The sequence below is a fragment of the Narcine bancroftii genome, chromosome 7 (genome assembly GCF_036971445.1).
Source record: "Narcine bancroftii isolate sNarBan1 chromosome 7, sNarBan1.hap1, whole genome shotgun sequence".
In the NCBI taxonomy this organism is placed as follows: Eukaryota; Metazoa; Chordata; class Chondrichthyes; order Torpediniformes; family Narcinidae; genus Narcine; species Narcine bancroftii.
The window spans coordinates 176,795,607-176,809,452 of record NC_091475.1 but is presented as its reverse complement, the minus strand read 5'-3'; the positions used below and the strand labels follow the sequence as shown (position 1 = coordinate 176,809,452).

Sequence of the window (13,846 nt, the reverse complement as noted above, 5' to 3'; positions counted from 1 at the left end):
TCTCATGAGTTGCCATGCTTCTGCTGGTTCAGCACTCCAGATTTTTCCTCTGGGTTTACTCCCAAAGCCTTTCCCGTAAGCGGGTATAGCCACAAGGCAGAAGTTTTCCCTCTCCTAGATGGTTAACCATTGAGCCCCATCTACCTGGAGCAACTGGTTTCAAGGCACCAGTGGCGTGCTTTTGCCCCTTCTCCAGTCAGTGAGAACAGCTCCACCAGGCATAAGAGCTATGCCATACATGAAGGCCAGGATTCGGACTTGGTTGTCAGAGGCTGTTTGAGTCATGAAGAGCATTTGTGGATCGGTGGGAGCTTGTCCCCACTGCCACCCTTTGGTTATGACAACCTTTAAAGCTAATTACAGTAGATTTATTTTGCCCAGATTGAACTATGAAAATTGGAAATATACCCTAAATATTTACCTCTGTTTGTAAAGTATACGTATTTCTCTCTGTATTTGAGAATATTTCTGCAACAAAAATGAAGTATTGTAGAAAAGTTTGTTGATTAAATTTGATTATGTAAAAGTGTTATTCATTAGTTCTTTGCGAATGAATGATATTTGGCTTATGGTGGAGGTTGGAAGAGATCTTGTTATACAAAAAATAGTGGAGTCGTTAGCTGAATTGCAACTTGTCAAGTGTTAAGTTCACCTACCCTGGAAGGACAACGAGGCTAAAATCTGGTGGCTCTTACTGCTTGTGCCTGCCTCTTGATAATCAGAGCCTTTTGCAGATGCAGGATCTAGTTTTGATAATTTTTTTTACTCTGACTGAAATATTCTTGCCATCCTGTGTCCTCAGTTATGTTATTGATTCTGAACTTGTAGCCAGTGAGCAAAATGCTGGGTTTCAATCCAGCACTGTCCGAAAGGAGTTTGTATTTTCTCTCCGTGCCTGCATCGTTTTCCTCCGGGTGCTCTGATTTCCTCCCACTAGTCAAAGCATATGACGGATGTGGGTTTAATTGGGGTATATAGGTGGCACGGGCTTGTGGGCTGGAACATTTAATGTTTACGGTTACCATGCTATATGTCCAAATGTTTTTAAATTATTAAATGTTTAAAAATTACATTCAAAATTTAACTAAGAGTTGAGTTTTGTATAAATGGCTTCCAGATATGACAGATTCATTATGATTAAAGAATATTTCTCCTTTGCACCAAAGAAATTTTCATTGCTGCAGAAAACTGTAAAAAAAAATTGTTTAATTTTAATCGCATTTCCCTCTTGTTCCTTGTTACTTATCTAATAATCTCAAGTGGTAAGCACACTCCAGAATACTTAGTTCACACATCCTCCTGATCTTGGTTTTGCACTGAATTTTGATTACAGGGAGTCCTTGGGTTACCATATAACCGTTTACAGCACGGAAACAGGCCATGTCGGCCCTTCAATCCACGCCAGTTCATTTGAACAACTCCACTAGCTCCCTCCTCCCTCTCTCCGCCCATAACCCTCCAACCCCCTCACATCCATGTACACATCCAACCTTCTCTTAAATGACAGAAGGGACCCTGCCGCAACTATCTCTTCTGGAAGATCATTCCATTCTGCCACCACTCTCTGAGTGAAGAAGCATCCTCTAATATTTTGCCTAAAATTTTACCCCCTTACTCTACAGCACCAGCGATCAGGCCTGGGGTTTGAATCCTGTGCTGTCTATAAGGAGTTTGTACGTTTTCACCGTGTCTGCGTGGGTTTTCCCCAGGGGCTCCGGTTTCCTCCCACCGTTCAAAACATACCGAGGTTGTAGGTTAATTGGCTGTAAATTGGGTGGCACAGACTCGTGGGCCAAAATGGCTTGTTACCATGCTGAATGTCTAAATTAATTTTTTTTTAAATTAAATTAAAACCCCAGATCTTCCCGATGCTTCTCTCCCTCATCTCTGCTCCCTAATTGCACTCTGGTACTGAAGCCACTGAACAGCCAGTTAGCCTTCGGCATTTCACTCTGGCGGCTGCCAGCGGTGATTACTAAACAGAAACTGAGCTCGAGCCTCAAATTTAGCAGAAACTGAAGATTGCTTGTTCTTTCAATATTCCCAAACACAAAATTACCAAATCATTCTCTTAGCTCACTGAAGAGGTTTTCTTTTTAAAAGCCGATTTTGTCTTTGCATCTGATTGCTATCTTCTCACAAGTTCAGTTTGAGAATCTTTTATTTATTTCTGTTTTCTAGGCTTTTTGTGCATGAATTGTTTTTGAAAAATTATCAGGACGACAATAAATCAGAACAGTTGGGCCCATACTCTTTGAATAATCTTCCCTGCTATTTATGTTGGTTACTTTTCCAATATTGTCATTTACATGATTCACTAGGTTGATTCTTGCAGAGGAGAAGTTGAATACAAAGTCACTTGAGTTTGAATGAGTGAGGGGGAGATCTTAATAGGACAGATGTTAAGTTGTTTTTATGACAGAATGACAAGGTTGATTCTGAGAGGCTGATTTTTTTTAAAATTTGGAACATCAGCAGCTAGGCCGTGTTTTCTTTGATAAAGATGAGGAAGAAATTTTTGCAGAGACTTGTAAAATCTTTGGCTTTTCTGTCGTTTTGAAACTATGCTCTGTAGATTTTTTCACACCTGGGAATTGAGGGATTTGGAGATCAGTCAGGAGGATAGCCAATCTTATTGATTGGCGGAGCAGGCTTGAAGAACCATATGGATGACTCCTTATTCTAATTCTTAATCTTTCATTGTTCACATTTGAAACTGTCAGAGTTTAAAACTCTTTGGGGTAAAACCTTGGTTTTTGAGGTTTGCATCCTAACTTAAGGAAGTATTAAAATAATTATATACTGTCTGCAGCTTATAATTGATATGTTGCACAGATAAGTATGTTGTTCTGGTTAAATGTAGGTGTCTTTGACCTACAGTTTGCTCTGAAGTTTTGTCTTCAACCAACTACAGCATTGCCCTTGGATTTCTTTAGGAACTTTTCTACTTTGTGAGTGTGGAGTCTTAAATGTTATTATATATTAATTGTTTTGTACTCTTTTGTACTCTTTGAACAGCAAATCTCAGGTGACTAGACATTTTTCATAGTTTGTGCATTTCTGAATGTTTCTGAATTTCACTGACTTTTGGAAATACTGACAAGTGGCTAAACCAGGCTGGCACAGACGGAGTAGCAGTTAGAGCAACGACTTTATAGAGGGTGGCACGGTTGGCGTAGCGGTTAGCGTAACGCCTTTACAGTGCCAGTGATCGAGACTGGACCGGGGTTCAAATCTCTCACTGTCTGTAAGTAGTTTGTACGTTCTCCCCATGTTTGTATGAATTTTCTCCGGTTTCCTCCCACCGTTCAAAACGTGCCGGCGGTGAAGGTTAATGGGTTGTAGATTGGGTGGCACAGACTCAAGGGCCGAAATAGCCCATTACCACGCTGTATGTCTACATTTTTTTAAATTAAATGACTTAGTCGGTTCTTGGAGTTTTCAGTTTTTCCTCGATAGGGCTTACTTAGCCCCTATCCTCACATAATGGTGTTGTGCTATGGCAGCCTTGCCTTAACTGATGGAGTACAGTATTTGCACCAGGGCTGAGAATACATGGGACAATGCAGAGTTCCAGCATGTCTTTAATTGGCAAATTCCAAGCCATTGTTGGAGGTAAAATAGGGTTTGAAGTTCAGGCATAAAAGGAAATTCAAGAATATGGAGTCAATAATCCTCTTTAAACTTTTATATTTGATACTTTTTACCATAGTACAAATTTTAGCTGTTTAAAAAATATTGTGTGCTTGGGATAAGAAAGGGGCCAATAGCTCACAGTTCTGCCCTTAATGTTGCTCTTTTGCTTGTCATTGATACCTTGGAATACCTTTTGCTGTGAATAAATTTGTAGTTATTTTGTATTATGGAATCTAATGTTAGAATGCCTGCTGTATATTTGAAATCTGCAGAGTACTGAAAGTTGTTTAGGTATCACTTTAACTGCTATAAATTAATAATGCTGTTCTGTATTATGTATGGCCATAGGGTACTGAAATTATAATCCAGTTTGTACATAACTAGATTTTTCCACTTGCTTTTGCTTCACAGGTCAGGAAAAAAAGCTGCCTTGAATAATAGTTTCAGTGCTACCTCTGCTCCCAGTGCTTTGCACCCTGTGAGGCTATTGCACATATTTATAAATCTGAAGCTTCAGTCTCTGTTACTCACTGACCCCTGAGCCAATTATAATTGCGCTCCGCCTGCATACATATTTCTAAAGTGCTGTGGAACTGGGATAAGAGTGCTCGCTCTTCAGCATTAATACTCATATGATGCCAGTTGGAAGATTTAGCGTGCATTTTTTTCTTTCTATTTGGGATAATGATACTGGAAAAACAAAGTATAGATTTGTGCCCACAGGCATAAAGTACCAGACGTAAATTGCATATGGATTAGACATCAGTTAATTTGCAAGAAATTGAGGTGCTGCTGGAAACAAAAAAAAATTAAATATTCTCTTTCCACATTTAGTTCAGACCATGTGAATACCAGGTTTAAATATGCATCTTGCCAGATCCGTGTATAACTTTTAAAATTTATGTCCTCCAGTTATTTGTCCAAAGTAGTAAAAGTCTATGTTTTTGTTTCCAAAAAAAACAATCATAGCAAATCATCTGGTGTATTTTTGATGCAATTTATACAAACATTGTTTCATGTGTTTGTACAAAAGAAGGAAATCTGTGTTAAATTGCTTTAAATAATGACATTGCAGATAACAAGTATTGTTTAAATAAGTGGAATGTAGGGGCAGGAATTACATTCCTGTGAAACCATTATATCTGTTTACGTGACTAGTGTAGCAAGGTGGGAGTGCACATCCCTTAAGAAAGAAGGAAAGGCATCTGTCTAGACAGCACAACATAAAGTGCTTTCCAGCTAATGAAGTATTTCTTGAAGTGCAATCATTGTTACAATGACACAGACCAGCTAATATGTGAAAAACAATCTTGGCCTGATAATCTCTCACAGTGGTGTTGGTTGAAGGATAAATGTGTGTCAATGCACAAGGGAGAACTCCCCTGTTCTTTGAAATACTGCCAAGGGATCTTTGAATTTCACATTGCTGGCCAGATGGGACCTTGGTTCAGTGCCTCATCTGGAAGATGGCATTTCCCACAATGTTTCAGTCCCTTGGTGCTTTACTGCATTGTGATCTGGGATTTTGTGCTCTACTCTCTAGACTAGGACTTGAACCCACAATCTTTTGTTGCTTGTGGATACTGAGTTGAGTTTTTTTTAAAATTAAGAGCATGGAGGAAAAAAGAATTGCCTCTTCATTGTGTGGTATAACGAACTCCAAGCTTGCAGAAGACAATTGGAAAGTGGCAGTGTACATTTTAATGGTAGAAACAAGAGTAAAATATTTGTCATTATTTCATGGGTTATACTTTTGTGCATCCTATTTAATGCAACTAGCATTTTTTACAGAGCGAGATGTGATTTATTAAAATCAAACAATTGTACGTTAGAAACAGACTACCAATTTGAGTTTGACTTAAAGCTTGGAAAACATTCAGGAAAGAAGAGGTGATTATGAGCTTTGGGTGTTGTACATTGTAGTTCAGAAATCAATACTTATGGAAATGTAAAACATTTAATGAGAGTAAACTTTCACAGTATAAGGAATGATTCACAATGTTGTTGCTTTCTGAATGACTCAAGAATCATGAAGCCTATGTCAGATAAACTCATTTGAATGTTCATGTGTTCATTGTCTAAATTATCTGTGTGCTAAAAATTTTTTATTTAAATTCTATTTGTTGATATTAACATTTTAAGTGCATTAGGATATATGGCGCTTGACTGATTGACAAGTAAATTGTTTATAGACCTTGTCAGTGCATTTAAATATGCATTTAAACTGGCTCTGCAAAAGAATGAAAAGTTGGCAATGGACATTATGCAATTGAGCAAGGACTTTTAGCTTTGGATTTTCATTTGCGCTTATCTGTGATGTGAGGAACAAGTTTGGCGGGTCCGAGAAGTAACAAGTATGAACGCAGCTTAAGATGCGGGGGAAGTTGCCACAGGATCAGACATAGACACACAAGCCCACACACCCACACCCCAGACACATATACACCACACATACCAGACACACACACCAGACACAGACACACACACCACACAAACACCCTCACACCCTGCGCGCGCCCACGCACACACCTAAACAACCAATATATGCTACAATACACAATAGAATAGAAAGGCAGTAAAAAAAACAGTACCCACTACCCCTAGATAACTGGCAGGCATGGCACTATAGTAAATAAAATAAATGACAACAGTCTAACAGGCATGCATCAACTATAGCTCCTCACACTTCTGTGGTGATATGACCACCAGCCTACTGCAGGGGGCAATCACTGTACCTGCAGGAAGACCAGTTAAGGGGCTGACTCCACCTGGCCAGCTGTCAATCAGCCAACCTGAATAGAAACCTGAGTTGGCCCCTCCTGAGCCAGTCACATGGGGAGCCACCAAGGCTTGAACTGGTGTTCAGAATTTTACTGGAATAAAGCCTGTTGTACAGTCTTTTGAGTTTGTGCTTGCTTGCTGCTATCTCAGGGCACCACAATTTATTCCAGTAAAATTTAATGAGAGACCATAGAGAAGTTTCTGACAATCGGGAGCCTGGAGATCGACCCCCACACCCAGATTCCCAGGCATGCTTCGAGATCTGGAAGCACACGATTCGGGCAATCATCCAAACAGGCTGAGGTGATCAAAGCCACTTCTGGCTCATGGTGCTCCACACCAAGCTGGGCCCACGAGCCTTCCAGGCCATCAAGGACTGCACGGATTGCGAACCTGTGATGGCCGTCCTGCAGAGTATGTACAAGTCCCTGACAAACGTGGTCTACGCCAGGTACCTGCTCATCATCAGGTCCCAGCAGCCAGGTGAGACAGCAGGGCCTATCAGAGGGCCTTGCATGAGCTAACCTGCCTGTGCCTGGCCGAGACCAGGGTGAGCGAAGCGGAAGTGGAGCGACTGATTCAGGATGCCTATGTGTGAGGGCTGCACTCGAGGAGCACCTGACAGAAGCTGCTGGAGGAAAACATTGCCTCACTCACCAGGACTTTGGAGATTGTCCGTTCCCTGGAGGCTGCAGCTCATCATGCAGAGGTCTTCGATGCCTGACTCCCCCATTCTTCAACTTGGCAGATGCAAATGACAGCCATCACCAAAGGATTCTACGTGAAGAAGACAATCACAGCCACCGGCGCAGCTTGCCCTTGTAAGTACTGCGGGCCCCGGTGTGGGTCAGACAGGCGATCCTGCAAAGGCTGCCCAGCGAGGAACTCACATTGCTCCCGATGCAGAAAGAAAGGCCACTTCACCAAGGTGTGCCTTTCCAGGTCTGTCTCAAATGCCATCACGTGCAATGACCAGGCAACGCCATTACTTCCCCTGCCACTTCCACCCTCACCACTAACATCATTTCCAGCCCAGCCACCGACCTGCACTGCTGCAGTGTGCTCACTCCAGGTGCCACCATCTTCCTCCGGACAACTTCCTCCCGCACCGAAGATGTCACTCTGCTCATTCGATGACATCTCCTCCAGCTTCACTGCCGGTTGGGTCACCCAACCGCACCAACACCTCGTGCGTCCACCAGGCACCGCCATCTTTAGCCAGCTGGGCCTTGACTGCACATCAATGGGATGATGTGGTCAACATGGGTGCATACCTGATCGCCCACCCGATGCACCCCACATCCCAGAAGGAAGCCACTGACTGCTAGTCACTACATCCATCAGGGAGCAGTGACTCAGACCCCGAGATGGTCCTTGCATCCACCACCTTAAAAAGGGACATTCCCCATGGACTCGGGCACTCAATGATGTACATTGCTGTCAATGCGAAGGTAACAAACTGCCTGTACTGAGAGCTACGTGCACCGAAACCTGGTCCGGACAAGAAAATTAAAAACTTTTCCATTGCTTTCACTGCCCTCGGACGCTGCTCAGTGGAATTGACGGTGGGGGGGTGGGGGGGGGGGGGGGAGTGGGGGAGACACACATACAAAGGGTTCAGGCTCCTGTTCATGCCCCAGCTCTGTGCCCCAGCCATCTTAGGGCTGGACTTCCAGTGCCACCTCCAAAGCCTCACCCTCACCTTCAGCAGGCCCCCTCCCCCTGCTCACACTCTACAGCACACAACCCAGCAACTGCCCCCAGTCCACCTGCAGCCTCTCCATGCTACGGGTAAACCCCCCCCCCCACTCTCTTCAACTACCTTACATCAGACTGCAAGCCCATAGCTGCCAGGAGCAGGCGCTATGGCGCAGCCGACAGGGCCTTCATTAAGGCAGAAGTGAGGCGGCTTCTGGCGGAAGATATTATAGGGCCTAGCACCAGTCCCTGGAGAGCCCAAGTCCTAATGGTAAAAGGAGTTAGCAAAACGAGGATGGTCATCGATTGTAGCCAGACCATAAACCAGTACACCCAACTGGATGCCTTCCCCCTATCCCGAATAGCCGACATGGTCAATGAGATAGCCCACTATAAGGTCTTCTCGACAACTAACCTAAAATCGGCCTACCACCAGCTCCAATTCCACACCAGGGATAAACCAAATACTGCCTTCGAGGCAGATGAGTGGCTCTACCAGTTCCGCTGGGTCCCGTTAGGGGTCACTAAATGTTTTTCAGTGGGAGATGGACTGCATGGTACACTGACACAACCTAAGAGTGACCTTCCCGTACTTGGACAATGTCACCATCTGCGGCCACAACCAGCAGGACCATGATGACAACCTGGAGAGATTTCTCCAGACGGCCGAGGAGCTGAACCTCACTTACAACAAAGAGAAGTGCGTGTTCAGCACCGCCCATCTCGCCATCCTAGGGTACATCGTGGAACATGGTGTCATTGGTCCCGACCCAGAACGCATGCACCCACTAATGGAACTGCACCTCTCCCACACGCTCAAGGCCCTATGCAGATGCTTTGATGCTTCTCCTATTACTCCCAGTGGTTCCCCTATTTTTTGGACAAGGTCTGCCCACTGGCCCAAACCACCACCTTTTCTCTCTCCCCCGAGGTGCAAGCAGCTTTTGCTTACATCAGGCAGGACATCACCGACGCCACGATGCTGCCGTGGACGATGAGGAGTGCAATGCCTCTGAAGTTGCCTTTGCAGCCACCCTCAAACAAGGGGGCCAACCCATGGCTACTAATCAGACCCCTTAAAAATCAGCGACTGGGGTCTCCCTCCCAGCTTGGCTCATATCCGCTGGACTGGTGCTCCTATGTAAACATGTGTGGGCCCATAAGTCCAACCCACTGGTTGAGCAGGTGCTCCTCCTCCATGCCAACCAGAACTACGCCTATGTCAGGTACCCTTGTGGCTGTGAGGACACCGTCTCGACCAGGGATCTGGCACCAGCAGGGGCCCCACCCACCCCCCCAGCATCATTACTACCCAGTCCAACCTCCCCACCATGGGTACCCTTGGCCCACCAGGATTCAGGGGCTGACCTCCGTCCCTCCAGAGGGCCCCTTTCCTAGCAGACCACCCCCACCCTGCCACCCAACCCCACTCCGCAGTCAGTCATATGGATATACACCACATTGCCCACACTGATGCCTGCCATGGCTACGCTGAACCCAGCCATCCCTCAGACCACCATGCCTTTGCCGACCTTTGACCAGGAGCCAACCCTGCTACAGTCCCAGAAACTCCGGCGGCCGCTTGATCACCTGCATCTGTAAATACCACCCAGCACCATTTTACACACCCATCCCCAGGACTTAATTTTAAGAAGGGGGTGAATATGGTGATATGACCACAAACCTATTGCAGGTGGTGATCTCTGTACTTGCAGGAAAACCACCTAAGGGGCTGACTCCACCTGGCCAGCTGTTAATCAACTGACCTGAATAGACCACTTCAAGGGCTGATTCCTCCTGGCCGGCTGTCAGCCCATGCTGTTCCTAGAAAGAACGACACTCTCAGCTTTATTGGGCTTACAGCCCTGCTTTTATTCTCAAGCTGAGGGGTGTGGTCAAAACCCTCTCAGCACTGATTGATGTGTTTGTGATCCGCTTTCCCTGATAGGCTAGTTAAGCTCTTTTGGTTGTGGCCAATTGGAGGGCAGTGCTGCAGGCCTCGTGCAGCCGGGTGGATTGTTGCGTTAGTCCTTCATTTTGTGAGGCCCCGTGGAGGAGCTGTGAAGGGTCAACACACAACCCTTCCCCCCAGAACCTGCGATCGGAATGTTGTTATTCTTGGAAGGCTATCAGGCTACCACCTATCAGTGGTAAAGGTCACCTCTCAGCCTCCGATGTCAATTACACAGGTTGAACCATTGTGCCGGATGACGCAGTATGGCCCCTCATAGGGTCTCTGCATCGGGGGTCTGTGCGTTTCACGTTTTACGAAAATGTTCTGAAAAGTTCTGAAAATCCCTGGGGTCAAACATGTGCGGCTTTACCAGTCAAAGGTAAAAGGACCAAGGTTCCCAACTGCTCATGAAGCCACACTCGTGCTTCCCTGGGGGTTCTTCGGTTCCCCTGTTGGTGGCCAGGAATTTGCCCGGGATGACCAGCGGCACCCCATATACCATTTCGGCAGATGAGACTTCCAAATCCTCTCTCAGCACAGTTCAGATACCTAAGGGGACCCAGGGTAATTCATCAGCCCAGTGTGTCGAGCCATCAGGGCTGCTTTTAGGTGCCTATGGAATCTCTCCACTTGGCCATTTGCCTGGGGATGGTAGGCTGTAGTGTGGTGCAGCTGTGTCCCGAGTGCTGTTGCTAAGGCTGGAGGTGAAGACTGGAGGTGAACTGGGCTCCTCAGTCTGAGCTAAGGTCCTCAGGGACCCCGAAACATGCCACCCATGTGTTGAGAAGTACCTGGCATATTTCAGTGGATATTTTGGGTAGGGGAATGTCTTCCAGCCATTTAGTCGACCTGTCTACCATAGTGAGTAGGTAACGAGTGCCTCGGGAGACTAGTAAAGGGCCCACTATATCAACATGAACATGGCTAAACCTGCACCGCGGAGGTTCAAAGGTTTGGAAAGGGACTTAAATGTGTGTCTGGACTTTCAAAGTTTGGCACTGCATGCACATTCTGGCCTAATTGGTGACCTGTTTACGAAAGCCATGCCAGACGTAATGTATCGCCACCATCTTGACGATGGTCTTGATGGCAAGATGGGCTAAATTGTGTAAGGATTCAAATATCTGCCTCTTCAATGTGGGATAATGGGTCAAGGTGTTGCAGAGTAAAGTTGTATATCCTGTATCGAAGGGAACATCCTCGATGTGGAGGCCAGTTATAGCCATTCTGGAGGCTGCAACATTGGGATCGAAGTACTGTGCCTCAGCCAGGGCCTTGTAATCGATGTCTGGAGTGGCATGGACAGCCAACACGTTTAGGCATGACAGCGCATCTGCCACGACATTCACCTTCCCAGCAATAAGTTCAATGTCTGTGGTAAATTCTGAGACATAAGAAAGGTGACGCTGTGGCCCAGCTGACCAAAGGTCCGAGACCATTTTGAAAACATTAGTGAGTGGTTTGTGGTCAGTAAACACTTTGGATCTTCTTCCTTCCAGGAAGTAACGAAAGTGTCTTATGGCCAGATACAGTGCCAGCAGTTCCCTGTCGAACGTATTGTATTTCGGGTGGCCACAGATATTTACTAAAGAAAGCTAGAGGTCTCCAGTGTCCATCAATTAATTGTTCTAATACTCCTCTGGCTGCAGTTTTGGAGACATCAACCGTGAGGGCTGTGGATGCTTCTGATTGTGGGTGTCCCAGGAGGGTGGCATTTGTTAAAGCATCCTTAGCCTTTTGGAAGGCCTCGGAGGCTTCTGCATTCCATTTGAGATCTTTTTGGGTGCCTGACATTAGAGAGAAAAGGGGACGCATGATGTGGGCTGCTGCCAGTATGAATCCATGATAAAAATTAATCATCCCTGTGAATTTCTGAAAGCCTTTTACTTTTGTAGGCTGTGGGAAGGATTTAATGGCCTCTACCTTTTCAGGTAGTGGCCTAGCACTGTGCATGTCAATGCGATGGCCCAGGAAGTTGATTACCTTTTTTCCAAACTCACATTTAGCTGGATTGATAGTCAGTATGTTCACTCAGTCTTTTGCACAGTAGTCTTAAATGAGTGGCATGCTCAGCCAGGTCGTGGCTGGTAATTAGGATAAGTAGACGAAAATAAAGTCGAGGTCCCTGCCCACAGCGTCCATTACTCGTTGGAATATTTGGGCTGCATTTATCAGTCCAAAAGGCATCCTTAAAAACAAATAAGCCGAATGGGGTGATAATGGTTGTTTTTGCGATGTCCTCTGGTGGACCAGGATTAAATCAATCTTGGAAAAGATCCGTGCCCCTTGTAGATGTGTGGTGAAATCCTGAATATGGGGTACTGGGTAGCAGCCAGGCATTGTGGCCTCATTGATCCTGAATATGGGTGTAGAGCTCATCGAAAGAATCAAAGACTTGTTGATCCAAACCAAGGCTTTTATTAGCAAAAGACAGGAGCTCTTCACAGGTGGCCGACCAGTCCAGAATGATCCGACCTGGCTAGGGACACAACCCTTTAAGGCCCAGACAGTAGGCGTGGCTTAGCTCTCAGCCAATCGCTGTAAGCACAGTCTAGATACTGTAACTATATACACTATATACATTGGTGATAGATCTGTACTATCACAATGGGGTACTGGGTAGCAGCCAGGCATTGTTGCCTCATTGAAGCGTCTTTAGTCCCCACATGGCCTCCACCCTCCTGTGGCTTTAGGGACCATGTGGAGTGGGGAGGCCCAGGGGCTGTCAGAGTGGTGTATAATACCCAACTCCTCCATTTTATGGAACTCCTTCTTTGCGAGGCTGAGCTTTTCTGCTGGGAGGCTGCGCAATTCTGGAATGAAGGGGCAGACCTGTATTAAGAATAAGGTGTCTTACCCCCATGCTTGGATGATGTAAATAATGGCGTCGTAATGGTGGGAAATTCAGATACCGGCACTTGTAACTTTGGATAGAGGACCACAATTTACTTCCTCACCTTGCAGACAGCCTTGTCTCACTTGCTCGATACAACAATTCATCATATGAATGCATATCATCCCCAGGCCAATGGAATGGTGGAAAGATTTCATCAACATCTCAAGTCAACCTTGATGGCTCAGTTGAGGGCCTGAACTAGGCTGATGAGCTGGGCTGGGTATTACTGGGCATTAGAACAACTCTAAAGGAGGATCTCCAAGATTCATCTGTGGAGCTCATGTATGGCACACTGTTGGTGGTTCCAGGGGACTTTGTCCCTGCCATTCCACCTCCAGCAATGATCCGAAGGAACTGTTGAGCAGGCTAAATGAGACCGTAGGAAAATTGACCCCTATACCACCATTGTCACATGGAAAGCACTTTTCTTTTGTGTCTGAAGACCTCAAAAACTGCAAATATGTCTTCATCCAAAGGGGAACACTTGGTCAACCTTTACAGATGCCCTATGAATGACTTTGTAAGACAAAATAGGTTAACCTGTATTTTGGACATTGGAGGGAAGCCACAGTCTTTCACCACTGACAGACTTAAACCAGCTCATGCGGACAAGACTTCCCCTTAGCACCAGCCAACAGTCCGTCGCAGAGGTTGACAACCTAAAAGACAGACAAACCTTTCTGCCAGTTCCGGAGGGGTCATAGCACTATGGTGGCACTACATCTCCCAGGAGGCATCGAACCAGCCATGTGACGAGGATGCATGATTCTGGCTTTTAAAAGGTTGCACGGGTGATGAAGAGCAACGCCTTGTGTGGTTATTCCAGTGGCCATGCACTCCTGCAATCACAGTACAATCCAGTCACGGACTTAACTCTATTG

General features: G+C 45.7%; 1 protein-coding gene across 19 annotated transcripts in view; it reads left to right on the top strand.

Moving 5' to 3' along the window:
• LOC138739430 (phospholipid-transporting ATPase IB-like) overlaps positions 1–13,846 on the top strand; it is a 524,646-nt gene that overhangs the window by 370,295 nt on the left and 140,505 nt on the right. The gene's annotated exons all lie outside the window — the stretch shown is intronic.